At 37.5% G+C, this 14,947-nt stretch overlaps 1 protein-coding gene across 6 annotated transcripts in view; it reads right to left on the minus strand.

The window, feature by feature from the left end:
• The window catches only part of LOC129780312 (ras association domain-containing protein 8), a 145,575-nt gene that overhangs the window by 101,706 nt on the left and 28,922 nt on the right, over positions 1-14,947 (minus strand). The gene's annotated exons all lie outside the window — the stretch shown is intronic.

Consider the following 14,947-nt stretch of genomic DNA (forward strand, 5'->3'; position numbering starts at 1 on the left):
CGGATTCAATCGTGTACACGTTACATGTTTTTAATCGTTCCTACAAATTGCAAAACACACAGTAGCCATTTAGATGTAAGAGTATTGATGAATTTCACCCCAACTCGTCTTAAGAGTTGGCAGCACCATCTCGAATAGCAGCGAAACATTGTTGGTGTAAACACATGGGTCATTTAAGCAACATTGCATATTTCAAATATGCAAAAAAGAATCAGACAAGTTTTATAAAATGGTCGAAATTTTTTTCTTGATTTAAAAAAAATTTATTATTAAAAAACTATAATAATATCTACAAAATCCCAATCAAAGGATGAAATGTAGGAAATTGTTTGAATTTTCATAAAAAATATCACAAAATTTCCGACAAAAAAATTCGTTAAAAAAAATTATTTAAAAATTGAAATTAATTTTTCTCAAAAACGTATTTTTTTAAATTCTCAAAAAAATTATATGAAAAGCCCTTACAATTTCCAACAAGTCGTCTATACATCGGGTGCCAATGAATGTATGGGAAAAATCGACTCTAAAATTTCAAAAAGTTATCCTATACAAAATGTTTACCACCTCGAAAAAACTCCCTATGAGATTACACTGATGACATGATATCGACGTTTCATGCTATTTTAAGGCATTTGACATCGAAATTTTTTTTTCTAAAACCCCGATTGGGTGATTTTTTGATTTTCAAAAAAACTCAAACTATGACCGCTTTGCTACACTCTCCCTTAAGTCCGATTGAGCTGATATTTTGCATAGGGTGTTTTTTCGAGGTGGTAAACGTTTTTTATGGGGTAACTTTTTAAAATTCGAAATGACCATTTTCATTGGCACCCTAATGGACACTTTACAGAGAAAAAGTTTCTCTAACAACCACTTTTCATGTTTTCTTTGAAAAAAATACAACTATTCCTAATTTTGTTTTAAATCAAGATTGCAATCTAGTATATTCGACAAAGTTTTAGATCTTACTAAAATATGAGCTTTCGTCGAAGAAGTCAACTTTCTATATTTTATAGTTTCTGGAATATAGGGCATTTTTGTATGGAGACCCTGAAAATATAATGTTTTACTCGTTAAACTTTTGTGTGTAAATTCTCGCGTTTGACATGTTCTCGACATGTTTCTGAATAGAAAACAGTTAGCAGAGCATGTAAATCGCGATAATTTATGCATACAAATGTTACGAATCAATACTAAACCTACCACGAGGGGTGAAATGACCCATTTCAAACATTTTATAAAAAATTCTTGCCAATTACATTGTTGCAACATCATTTGCCTACACTTCTTTTCCTCAAACATACATCGAATGTATTTTTCAGCGTTTACTCCTCTTTTGTTATTTTAGTTTACAGAGAAATATATGTAATCTACCCTAACTACCGCAATGGATCATTTGCCCCGTGCAAACATTCATATGATATCAGAAAGATTTGCATAAGTGGTTGTGGTACAAAACCATTGCATTACACATTTTGTCTATTGCTTTATATATTTTGTTGTATTTGTGCATGAATGATTGGAATTAATTGTATTGCTGATTATCCAAGCGAGCTAACAGTTACCATTTCAAGCTACAGTGCTATTTTGCGTGTCAAAGATTGTAAATTCACTATTTAGTTAATAACTGTTATTACAATTCTTACTATGCCGAAATATGCAGGAGAAAATAGTGCAACACGTTCTTCAACAAAACTATATAAATCGAGTCATTGTTCACTAACTACTCATAAAGGGTCACTTGACCCGATGTGGTAAGAATAGGTGTACATGAAACATTGGTAGGTTTAGTGTTAAACATTAATAGTAATTTTTCAAATAAAAAGACGGGTGGGTAATGTCGCGGACATAACCGGAGTGACGTAGGACTATACAAAGGGGACAGCTTTTGTTGAATATATATTTTAAATATACTGTTTTATTTTCTTCTCCTACGTGAATACCTACCTATCTACCTGAAAAATGGATTAGTTTACTGTTTACTCTTTATGAATATGTTGATGGTTCTGAAAAGAACCTTTGGTGTTGTGTTTTTGTTATCACTCGATATTCCCATCTTGTTCGGTTAAACCTTCCTGTTTAGCTATTGCGTTTGCCACTCGCCACAGCTTTCACAGTTGGAAAATTTCTTCCCATCCAGCTTGTGACATGTTGTGCAGTAAATTACATTTAATGCGACGTGCCGGAGAAATACTTTGCCACTCACTGAAACTAATTGTTGCCTTGATGAGCGCCGAACCGAAGCTGCTCTGTTCTTGATGCGGGTTTTCTGATTGTCGTGAGCAGCTTTGCAAGCCAACTCGAGCACTCCGACAGCCGAAACTCTATAATCGCTGTTAGGTATACTGGTGCTCCGGCACCAATCCGTTCGGTCTAGTTACCCTTGCGGAGCAATCAGAGAATGAGACCAACAGGGAACTGGAGACCTGCACGGTTCGAGTGAGACTTTGCCTTTCCCTTAACTTGTCCTCCTTTGTTACGTCCACGTGTTTTATACTCTAGCGGTACACACTCACAGGATGAAGACAAATCGGCAGACTCAGCCAGAGGGGCGAGTCCAACGAGACGAACGAATGAGCGTTAAAAGGGAGCGATGGCAAGAAAATACAAATACATTCATTACGATTTGTTCGCTCGTTGGATTCACATGTAGGCTAAAAAGGGTCCTTTTCAGGATCACAAAATTATCTTCAATATAAAGAGGTTATTGTTTTGTTATCACTCGTTATCCCCATCTTGTTCGGCTAAACCTTTCTGTTTAGCGATTGCATTTGCCACTCGCCACAGCTTTCACAGTTGGAAAATTTTTTCCCATCCAGCTTGTGACATATTTTATAGTAAATTACATTCAATGGCACGTCGCATTACCACCACTCAGTATCGGATTGGAGCCTATTTTAACCTGTAATTGAACATTTGCGATGACAGTGGTACAGTGTCGACTTTCAATGTGGGGTCATAATTTGGACCCCGAACTCTATGTTTACAAAAATGTCCAACTAAATATGTCGCATTACAGGTCCGTCCAATTAGCTAAATGTCGAGATAAGTGTAAATTACTGTACTTTCAATCTAGAAGCAATTTAAGAATTGGTGAAAATCAATAAGCTCAGAACAACTGCCAAATTCACATACTCATCATATCCTGGCAAACAAATTATGAAAAAATCAATTTGTGTTTTATTATTATTTTGGATATTGTTTTGGAAAGCATTAAAGTGTATTTCCTAAACTCTTTTTTGGAAGGTTTAATGGCCCTGAAAAGCGCCTTGTTTTATGGAATGGTTCCAATTTAGAAAACTTAGTACTCGTGGTTTTGAAAAAAACCATTTCGAACGCCCTCGATGCCGCCTTGTTCTGGATTTGCCACCAAAGCAGTTTGTATAAAGAACAAACTTTTTTCTTCTGCTACCTGATGCCGTTATGCGATTGCGTTTGCCACTCGCCACTCGCTGCAACTGCCTGTTGTCTTGATGTCCACCGAACCGAATGTGTTCTGTTCCGAATGCGGGTTTTCTTATCGTCGTGAGCAGCTTTGCCAGCTAACTCGATCACTTCGGCGGCCGAAACTTTATAACGCCGGCTAGGTGGACTGGTGCACTGGTACTAACGCGCTCGGCTTAGCTACCCTTGCGGGGAACTCCAGATCAACACGGTTCGAGCGGGATTTTGCCTTTCCCTTAATTTTCCTCCTTTACTATGTCCAGACATGGCTGCTTGGGTTGGTTTGTTGATGTGTTGTGATGCGAAACGATGTGGTGTACGGTTTGAATGAGAATGATCGTTACGGCAGCGGAGCGGGGATTTTTAAGCTGACTGGCTGGTAGAGAACTACGCATGTGTGAGACTGCGTCCAATGTTTCGTTCATTTTTTTCTTTTTCCTTTCCAATCGTGCTTCATTCTATTTCGCTGCTGCTCTGGTTGCCCGTTTTGGTCGGTACGATTTGAGGAGCACAAAATGGACCAATCAAAAATGGGCACATAGTGCATTTTGACAATGCTTGATATTTCACAATTATTCAATTATTTATCTCAAGAAAAATGAAATGTTATTCGTTATGATAGATGCGTAGATATATTTCCTATCAATTGATGCAAAAACCTTTGCGATCTATTGAGAAATGCTCGAGTTATAAGCGTTCCAAATCTTGCATTTTTTCCTACTTGTTCAGTGCCTAGATTTCCATTTCACCCCCTATATCTTCCGGTTAGACGTAGTCCTACGTCAAAAATGAAAAAGTTTTTATTCGAAAAACTTTTTCCCTGTGCCCATCTTCTGATGTATGGGTGACTTATTGGAAATTGTATGGGCTATCCATATCTATTTTTTCAGATTTGATTTAAAAAAAAGTGTTTCGAGAAAAATTAATTCTAATTCAAAAATATTTTTTTCTCAATGATTTTTTTTTCAAAAATTTACTTGATATTTTCTAATGAAAACATAAATAATTTCCTTCATTTTATTCTTTGACTAAAATTTTGTAGGTCTGATAGATTTTGTTTGCGCATTTTTTTAAATTTTGAGTTTTTTCAATATCTTTTTCCAAAAATATTACGTTAAAAACTGTAAGATCTACAAAATTTAACAAACATTTAACTAAGAATGAAATGTAGGGAACTATTTGTGTTTTCATTAAAAAATGTCAAGTAAAACATTGAAAAAAAAATCATTAAAAATTTTTATATTTTGAAAATTAAAATATGTTTTTCTCAAAAACATGTTTTTCTTTTAAATTCTGAAAAAAATAGATATGAATAGCTCATACATTTTCTAACAAGTCATTCATACATCGGAAGATGGGCATTTTTACAGAGGAAAAGTTTTTCGAACATCAACTTATCCATGTTTTTTCTTTGAAGAATTACTATTAATGTTTAATTCGTAACATTTGTATGCATAAATTATCGCGATTTACATACTCTGCTAACTTTTTTCTATTTAGAAACATGTCAAGAACATGTCAAATGCGAGAATTTACACACAAAAATGTTACAAGAAAAACATTTTTTCAGGAGTCTCCATACACAAATGCCCTATATTCCAAAAAAAGATAGAAAGTTGACATCTTCGACGAAAGTTCGTATTTCAATAAGATCTAAATTTTTGTTGAATACACTATATCACTATCTTTAAACAAAATTAAGATTAGCTGTAATTTTTTCAAAGTTATTAGAAAAACTTTTTCCTTGTAAACATGTCCATCTTCCGATATATGGACGACTTGTTGAAGATTGTAAGGGCTTTTGAATGGCGTTAACGTTCCCTGTGGAACTTTTGTCGTCTCAACGTATGCATTAACTAGGGTCATTTATTAATACTTAGTTGAGATTTCTTAAGCCAAATAACACGCCTTGAATGTATTCCGAGGGGCAAGCTCTAGAATACGCGCGACCACAGTGCAAGTCGAAGGAAATTTCTCTGACGAAAAATCCCCCGGCCAGAACGGGAAGCGAACACGAACACCCGGCATGATAATGTGAGACGCTAACCACTCGACCACGGGTGCGGGGATTGTAAGGGCTATTCATATTTTTTTTTTCAGATATAAAAAAACATGTTTTCGAGAAAAACAAATTTTAATTTTTAAAATAATTTTTTTAAGCGAAATTTTTTTTCAAAATTTTTTTGGTATTTTTTTATGAAAATTTAAGCAATTTCCTATATTTTATCCTTTGATCCGAATTTTTTAGGTACAGGTCGGACTCGATTATCCGGAATTTTAGACTCGATTATCCGGAGTATTTTATTTCTGATTTTCGGAAATTTTGAATAATTTGTATAATAATTCCATATTGAATAGCTAATATTGGTATCAAATGAAAGGGAACTAATAGAACACAGTTATTTATGAAAAATGCAAATCCAAGATGTCGGTCACTTCAAAATGGCGGATTACATGTTTTCTCAGAACCCCATCAATATGGGTATCAAATGAAAGGGCTTGACTAATAGAATACAGTTGTTTATGAAAAATGCAAATCCAAAATGGCCGCCACCACAAGATGGCGCCATATATATTTTCTTCACAACCCCAACCTTCAATATGGGCATCAAATGAAAGAGCTCGACTAATAGAATACAGTTACTTTTCTACATTAAAACCACTCAAACCACAAACAAAACCACTTTTTAATTTTTTATTTCTTATCTAACTTTCTTCGGAATATTTTGATGATATACTGTATTCTATTAGTCAAATCATTTCATTTGATAACAATATTGAGGGGATTGCAAAAAATACATAGTCGACCATTTTGTGGCGGCTACCTTTTCGAATTTATGTTGTTCATAATGTAGTGTATTCTCCAAATCAAGCCATTTAGCCATTTTTTAACGACTGCTAAATTGATTTTTTCAAGATCATGGAGTACGCAGTTTTATAATGACAGTAGAAAATCAATGTATATTCCAAATTTCATATCAATCAGTCAGCAGGAACGGAGTTAATTTTCATTTAATGTGGGACAACCCTACAAACATTCAAACATACATAGAAACAGGTCAAGGTGAAGTAAACCATTTAAAATGTAATTAGTTGTTTGGGGACTGCGGCCATCTTGGAATTGGATTTTTGATCATCTGCTATGTTCTACTAGCCGAGAACTTTTTTTTGATACCCATATTGATGAGGTTTTGAAAAAAATATATGGCGTTATCTTGTGACCATTTTGGGTTTACATTTTTCATAAATAATTGTGTTCTACTAATCAATCTCTTTCATTTGATACACATATTGATGGGGTTCTGAGAAAATATGTAATCCGGCATTTTGTAGTGGCCGCCATCTTGGATATACATTTTTCATAATTAACTGTATTCTATTAGTCAAGCCCTTTCATTGGATATCCATATTGATGGGGTTCTGGGAAAACCCATATTAATGGGATTTTGAGAAAATATGTACATAATCCGCCATTTTGTAGCGGCCGCCATCTTGGATTTTCAAGATCATGAAATACGTAGTTTTATAAAGACACCAGAGATAAAGATGTGTTCCAAATTTCAGATCAATCAGTCAACAGAAAGGGGGTTAAATTTCTATTAATGTGGTGGTACAGCGCTACAGACAAAGTTACAAAGTCACAAACATACAAACGGGTCAACCTAGATAAAACCGTTTAATAAATAAGTGCAAATCATAATTATATTACGTTTAACGAGAGAAAATTAGTTTTTTTATGACTCGATTATCCGGAGGATTCGATTATCCGGAGTGAAAAAAAAAAATCAAAACTCCGGATAATCGAGTCCGACCTGTATTTACAATTTTTTGTAAAAAATCAAAAAAAAAATTATGGCATTTTTCGAAAAGTAGTCGGATTTATTTCGAAGTTGTTTAAAAGACCTATGGGTTTACACCCACAACTGCTATCTGAGATGGTGTTGTCAACGGCCAGTTGAAATGGCATGAAATTCGTCTATTGTCTCTTCGCTTACCCTGGAATATATTTTAAAAGTACATATAAAAATTGGGTCTATTCGCAAACCAACCCAAGGGGGTTATATTTTTGTATAATCCACGTAGATTTACAATTCAAATCATTCAGAGTGTTTAATAAGAAACTGCTACTGTTCCGCAGTTGTCCAACTTTTGGAGAAAATCCCCTCTTTTGTTTAAGTACTTATATTTGAAAAAGAACGGAGTGTTTCGAGATAAAAGATTTAATTCGGTAGTAAATAATGAAATTTTGACTTACAATAAGTAGCCCTAAATGACATTTCGCCAAACGGTATGACTCCGCATACAGCATTACCATAATAAGCTTTCGGTTTTAATTGCTCTCTCCCAAGTCACGGGCTGAGGACAAGTGTTAAGACAACATCAAATCCGTACCCGACCTTGTTTAACATATACCTTCCCTCGTTCCGAAGCGTGGAATCGGAGTATCGCGTACTTTCATTGCCCCCTCGACTGAGCGTGTTGTTCTTGAGCACGCATTACCATCAGGGATTTTTCTTACCCTTTCGTAAAATCACACATATACATACACATACATACTGGGGGAAAACAATCATTTGACGACAACCGTTGTGTTGTTGGAAAACGGAACACGTACATTGAGATACCTCTTACCTCAACTGCTGCTGCTGAATCCGCCTTTGCAGCGACGGTTGCAACAAGTCTCTTTCTTCCAATTATGTAAGTGCTCTTATGACCTACTAGAACGGAACTGCTCCACGTGCACCAGGGATATAATTACTACAGCTCCCGCTGCAGCGCTGCTGCTTCAATTACGGTAGTAACCCTGATTACTTTTTACCGGTGCTGGGAACGATAAAGTTTTCCTCAGCAGCCGTCTACAATTGGAATTTTGTTCGACGAAAATTGGTATTGTATATAATCGTGACTAAAAGTTCATTCAAAATGTTTGCCAATGTGGGGCCACTATACCATCAGTCAGCCACCAAGGTTCAATTTTGCATTTCATCCAACAGAGTTGTTAGGTTTTCAATTGAATTTATATAGTTGTCACTTGATCGAATTCACTATGTTAACAAAATGAAATAATTTTGTAGTTTTATATTGGCTGAAGAGTCTTCTGTATTGATGAATCGAGTGAATAGTATTTTATTTTCAAAATATAATCTATACAATTATAGCATAGACATCATAGTTTCTACGATAAAATCGCACAAAAAAAATTCCACACGAGAATTATTTTTTATACCGAGGCACGACTCGGTCGTTTTTTCCCATCGCGATACTTTACGAGAAGCAATAACTTATGATTACGCGAACTGCAAGCTGTGCCCCGCCGTATTTTGTTTTTCATTTTAGTTGGAATCAATGTAATGAAGAAAAGTAGACGAAAACAAATCCAATCGTCAATTTTCGCCCCAAACACGTGGGGGTTACCGCCCTTTCTTGTTTGTTCCATTCAGCGTTGAAAACTTCTGCACCCGGCACAGCTGCCCGAAAATAAAGCAACATCACATACAGCTAGGGGTTTGCAGCTAAAGTGGAGTCTCTAATTATTTTGGTAGGTTTGGATTAAAATATTGTTTACGTTTATGGGCGGGTATTGCGCAAGTGACTATTTAACTCTTGCGAGTCGCCTCGAGCGGTATTAACCTTGACGCGTAAGGGTAGGCCACGATTAGTCGGTATGGCGATGTATCACATCGCCATACCGACTAATTGATCTCTGTGTATATGCGGTAAAACATTGCACGTGAATCATCATCACGCTCCAAAATGCAATTCCACACCATTAAGCGGAAAATGATCGATTATCGACTCGAAATAATGAGCCATTCTTCGGAGATAGAGACGCGCAGAAGGAGCGTTAAAAACGGATAATTATTGGAGAATGGTTTCTGATCAGTCTTCACTCACCAACCGTTGTTCGTGATGATTCTTCGCCTTGTCTGTAATTACACAGGTGGTCAATGCTTTTCCCCCCTCTGGTGATTGTTGTATGGTTTCAAACCGAAACCGCATCTTGTTCGCATTCGTGAAACGAAGAAAAATGAACGTATCACAAATACCTCATTTGTAATAATTATTTACAGACGAAGCGCGCATAGTTATGTGGAACACCGGAAACATCAGATTACAACCTTAAACACAGATGTTGTGATTTTAAATCATTGCATCCTCGCACAAAAACCAATTCCCATTTGCGATAGTGTCCTTAATATAAATTATTACCATCATCATCATCAATATGCACACTTTTGTTTCACACACACGCACTCACATACTCAGGAAATATTTTTTCGGGGTACTTTTTAGGCAGGAAAAAACATGTGCTCATGAGCGCCTCTTCAGGAACAATTATGCCCCTCCACAAGACGAGAACTCGAGCCGAAGTTGCTTCGATGAAAAGTTTGCCCCATCGCGCGTGTATGAATGAATATGAGTGGTGAAGAGTTTCACCTTCTCGTACGCATCATTTCGTGATATGCCTTCGCGTGGATATGTGAAGATCAAACAGAACAGAGTTTTGGCGTGGGGTGCGTGTAATGGGGGTGAACATTTGATGGCGCACATTGGCTTGTTAAGTGGTGCAGTAACGAGCACAACGTTCAAAATTTAATTTCGATGATAGGGGCGCCGCAAAGTTCACCGGTGAAAAACCACAATCGTAATGAAAGAGGTGAAAGATACGGCGGATCAAACGTTTCGTAAAATGAATCCAGAAAAAGTTTCATTTACAAAAGTTCTCTGACGGACTGCAGGATTATTTCATTTAAAAATTAATAATTAATGGGACGATGTGTACGCGATATTAAAAAAAAAGAGAGAAAAGGTGTAATCATTTAATGGATTGCAAAATAGGCCAGAACCTAGCAATTCACGCGGAACGCTGCATTCCGGGTAAATGATGAGTTTTTATTATCGGAATAATTTGTGACTTCGATTTTATTGGCCCTCTTAACTCGCGTACATCGATAAGAAAGCAATAAATGTCGCTAACGAAATTGATGACTTCCAAACAGAGCGGGCGAGCAACTGTTTTATCTCATTTCCCAAACCTCAATATGACTGTCAAATTTAGGAACCATGACAGTTGGAGATCATTAGAAATTCCTTTGTGAATGAAAAATGGCTCACAAGCCTTGTAGCTTCTGATAAGGGTAACTAATTAACACGACAGTGTCGGTTTGATTTCTGCTCACTATATAGGTTATTTCGTCAATTCGTCCAAGCGATAGGCATTGGCAAACTGCGTTCGAATTCATTCGAACTTTGTGGATGTGGAGAAGTTAGTTAATTAAACATTCTTGTATACTCAATTTTTCCAAAACTAGAGAAGACTAGAAGGCCGAAGTTCTTTTTTTTATAAATCGATATCACTCAAAAATTGCAATTTTTGCAAAAATGCGGCTTTTGAGGAACTTTTGCGAAACTACATTCTGTCAAATATATGCCGGGAATTTGTAATTTTAAATTCTCCCGCTGAACATTTTTCAATTACTTTTAAAGTTGGTACTAGCTCTCCAGTCGATGAAAACTAGTAGGCACCCATCTTATTTCCTCACAAAAGTGAGGCAGCAGATGAATGCACTGATCGAAAGATCTTATAAGTTAACCTTTGTTTGGGTCCCCTCTCATTGCTCAATTCCTGGCAATGAGAAGGCGGACACTCTCGCAAAGGTGGGTGCCCAGGAAGGCGAATTGTTTGATAGACAGATTTCATTTGATGAATTTTTCCAATTACTGCGTCAGAGTTCCCTCTTGAGTTGGCAAACCGATTGGGACACTGGAAGTCTTGGGCGGTGGTTATATTCAATTATTCCAAAGGTTTCTTCGAGAGCGTGGTCCAAAGGTTTGGACGTAAGTCGTGACTTCATTCGTGTAATGAGTAGACTTATGTCCAACCACTACTCGCTAGATGTGCATCTCCACAGAATAAATCTTGTTCAAAGCAACGTCTGTCGGTGTGGAAACGGTTACGATGACATCGATCACGCAGTTTGGCAATGTACGGATAATTACGCAGCCAGAGAGTACCTTTTGAATGCCCTTGAGGTCCAAGGAAGACAACCCTATGTTCCTGTTAGAGACGTGTTGGGAACTGGCGACATCTGCTATATGCAGTTGATCTATATGTTTGTGAAACGGTCTAGTATAAGTATTTAATGCTTTTGTGTTTTTCTTTTTCGTTATTAGTTTGTTTGTCTTGTCCCCTCATCTCACCGTCGCCCACCCTCGACAGATAGTCAAACACCAGATGCTATCCCTGGTCATTATGCACAATGCTACAGTGCGTGCGGCAACTCTCGGTTGAGACAACGATACCTCATATCCATATCCCTAACCTGACCCGTCCCACAAAAATGTTGCCCTTTTAACCTCGATTAAACCGCGAGTATTCGGTCGAATCCTACTAAACATAGCAGTTAGTTGAAACTTTGTATAAACAAACCTTGAATTAGCGGCTCCGCAAAGCTTATGCGATTGAGCCTTACAAATAAATGAATTGAAAAAAAAGTTGGTACTAATGTCAGTGGTCTTATGATCAATTTTGAGCGCGATATGTGAGCTAGTTTGTTCACAGCATCATTAAGAACAAGTTGACTTTTTTATGCTCGGCGATTTTTAACATGGATAATTATATTGACCAAATATATTGTTTGAAATTTTGTGTTGCAAACAGTCTCGTGCCGAAACATTGAAAATGAAGGCAGAATACATTTGGTGATTCAATTATATCGAAAACACGGGTGTATGAATGGTATAAGGCATTCGAAGACGACCAAGACGAATTGAACGATTTGCACGTTATGGACGACCAACACATCTTCAAATGATGAGAACATTGACAACATAAAAGGAATAGTGCCAAAAGAGAGCTTAATTTTCTTAAAAAAATATTCGTAAATAAGGGGCTGAAGGCTCACGTTCATCCAACTCATAATTACTCGTGACGAGATATGGGTGTGACCTTTTCTTATTTCCGATACTCAAATTACCGCTTCGTGAGACCCGTCTTAACAGCATCGAAGACAGAAAAACGAATACGCTGCGTGAACTGAAGGCGATTCCTGAATACAACTAAAAAAAGTGTTCTAATGACTGGATTGTTCACTCATCCTTTCTCACAACACCCATTTCTCGTTTGAGAAATTGTTGAGTAAACATCGTTTGCCAGTGCGCGTAGAGGGGAATTCCTTCTTAAGATTCATTGCACCTCTAATAAATTGCCGAAAGAAGTGGTCTTACGTTGATCGCACTTGATTGAAAAATCACAAAACCAAATGTACAGGGTTTTCCAACTTTAAATTCCGAAAGTAAATTGAAATAAAACACACTTAGAATTCGAATTTCGATGAAACTTTTATTTCAAATTAAAGTTTGGTTTATGCCATTATGTGTGAAATACAACATCATTCAAATGTCTACCTAGGGCTTCCTCGCACACCTTGATCCGGAACAGGTAATTTTCGATGACTTTTCGACACATATGGGGCGGTATCTCGGTCATAACTTCACGAATGTTGTCTTTCAAATGTTCAAGAGTTTGGTAAGAGTTGGCATAGACACGGTCTTTCGCATAACCTCACAAAAAAAAGTCTAGCGGGTTCAAATCGCATGATCTGGACGGCCAATTGGCATCACCAAAACGCGAAATTATGCGTCCCTCAAATTTCGTTCGCAATATGGCCATGTTCAGTTGTGTTATGTGGCACGTGGCGCCGTCCTGCTGAAACCACATGTCATCCGTATCCATATCTTCAATTTGTGGCAAACAAAATCGGTTAACATGCGGCCATAGCGCTCACCATTCACAGTTACCGTCTCGTCGTCCTCATTTTCAAAGAAAAACGGTCCGATGACTCCCCCAGACCATAATGCGCATCAAACAGTGACTTTTGGCAGATGCCATGGCCTCTCAACAATCACGTGTGGATTTTCTGAGCCCCATATACGGAAATTTTGGGTGTTCACATAGCCACCGAGCTCGAAATGTGCCTCATCGCTGAAGAAAATTTGATACGAAAATTCAACATTTTGCTACTGTTGTTCGTTCACCCAATCGACGTATGCCCGACGCATTCCATGGTCACCACGCTCTAATTTTTGTACCAGTTGGACTTTATATGGATGTAGGTGCAAGTCTAAATGCAAAATTCGCCACAATGATGTGTTTGACAAGCCCAATTGCCGAGCACGCCGTGGAATCGAAACATTCGGGTCGTCCTCCACACTGGCAGCAACAGCAGCAATATTTTCGGCCGAACGCACATTACGATGATGCACAGGTTTCACAATATCCGCTACGGATCCAGTTTGTTCGAATTTACGCACTACATTAGCGATTGTGTGCTCTGTAGGCCGTCCATGACGACCAAAATCCGTCCGTAATGCTCGAAAAACATTTGCCGGTTTTTCATCATTTTTATAGTATAATTTAACAAAATTAACACGTTGCGCGATGCTAATACGATCCATATTGTAAAATAGCAGACATTCAACTAACGATATGACGCTTTGGTTGACAGTTATGTCAAACGGTTATCAGCGAAGGGCTGTATACTTTCGGAAGCCCGAAATGGAAAACCCTGTATTTGGTCGCAGTATTATATGGATAGAAAACATAATAAACTCTTTCGCTTGAATGTAATTTTCAATTCCAAGGGAACTGGCAGATTATTTTTCAGCAAAGTCTCTGAGTTTGAAACTTTCAGCGACTGAGCAATAATCGATTGAATATTATATGATTTTCGCGATGCGAAAGATTTTCCGTTGCGCGCGCATCCAATATTGGATACGAAAATATCCTACTGATGGGGAAGAATAATTTTCAGAAGCTTTCCTGCTAATTGCACTTGACGATAACGATAACATCTTTCCAGATTCTCTTTGATACTCGAAGCTCATCAGTGGTTAATGCTAACTCGATAACCCCCTGTTCATTGCCCTTGATTGAAAAATCACAAAACTGAATGTATTTGATTGCTGTGTTATATGGATGGAAAACATTAAAATAAACTCTTTCGCATGAATGTATTTTTCAATTCCAAGGTGAACTGGTAGATTATTTTTCAGCAACGATGACATCTTTCCGTGCATTTTGATCTGTCCATGAAGCAGGATATCCATGGAATTCCAGATTATCATCGATCGGGGATCGTTCCTACAATTTTTGAAGCAAAGTATGGGCGTGTCAATTGTGATAATATGTACTTTACTGATGGGTCCTCTATGAATGAGTCCACAGGATTTGGAGTGTTCAACAAATTTTTTAGCACTGCACACAGTCTTCAGTATCCTTGCTCAGTGTATATTGCTGAATTGGCAGCGATACACTGGGCGCTGGACAGCGTCGCCTCACGACCTGTTGAACACTATTACATTGTAACGGATAGTCTTACCTCTGTCGAAGCTATCCGTTCAGTGAGGCCGGAAAAGCACTCGCCGTACTTCCTTGAGAGAATACGAGAAATTTTGAGTGCTTTATCCAGACGCTGTTATGTCATTACCTTTGTCTGGGTCC

Source organism: Toxorhynchites rutilus, chromosome 3, assembly GCF_029784135.1.
Source record: "Toxorhynchites rutilus septentrionalis strain SRP chromosome 3, ASM2978413v1, whole genome shotgun sequence".
Taxonomy (NCBI): Eukaryota; Metazoa; Arthropoda; class Insecta; order Diptera; family Culicidae; genus Toxorhynchites; species Toxorhynchites rutilus.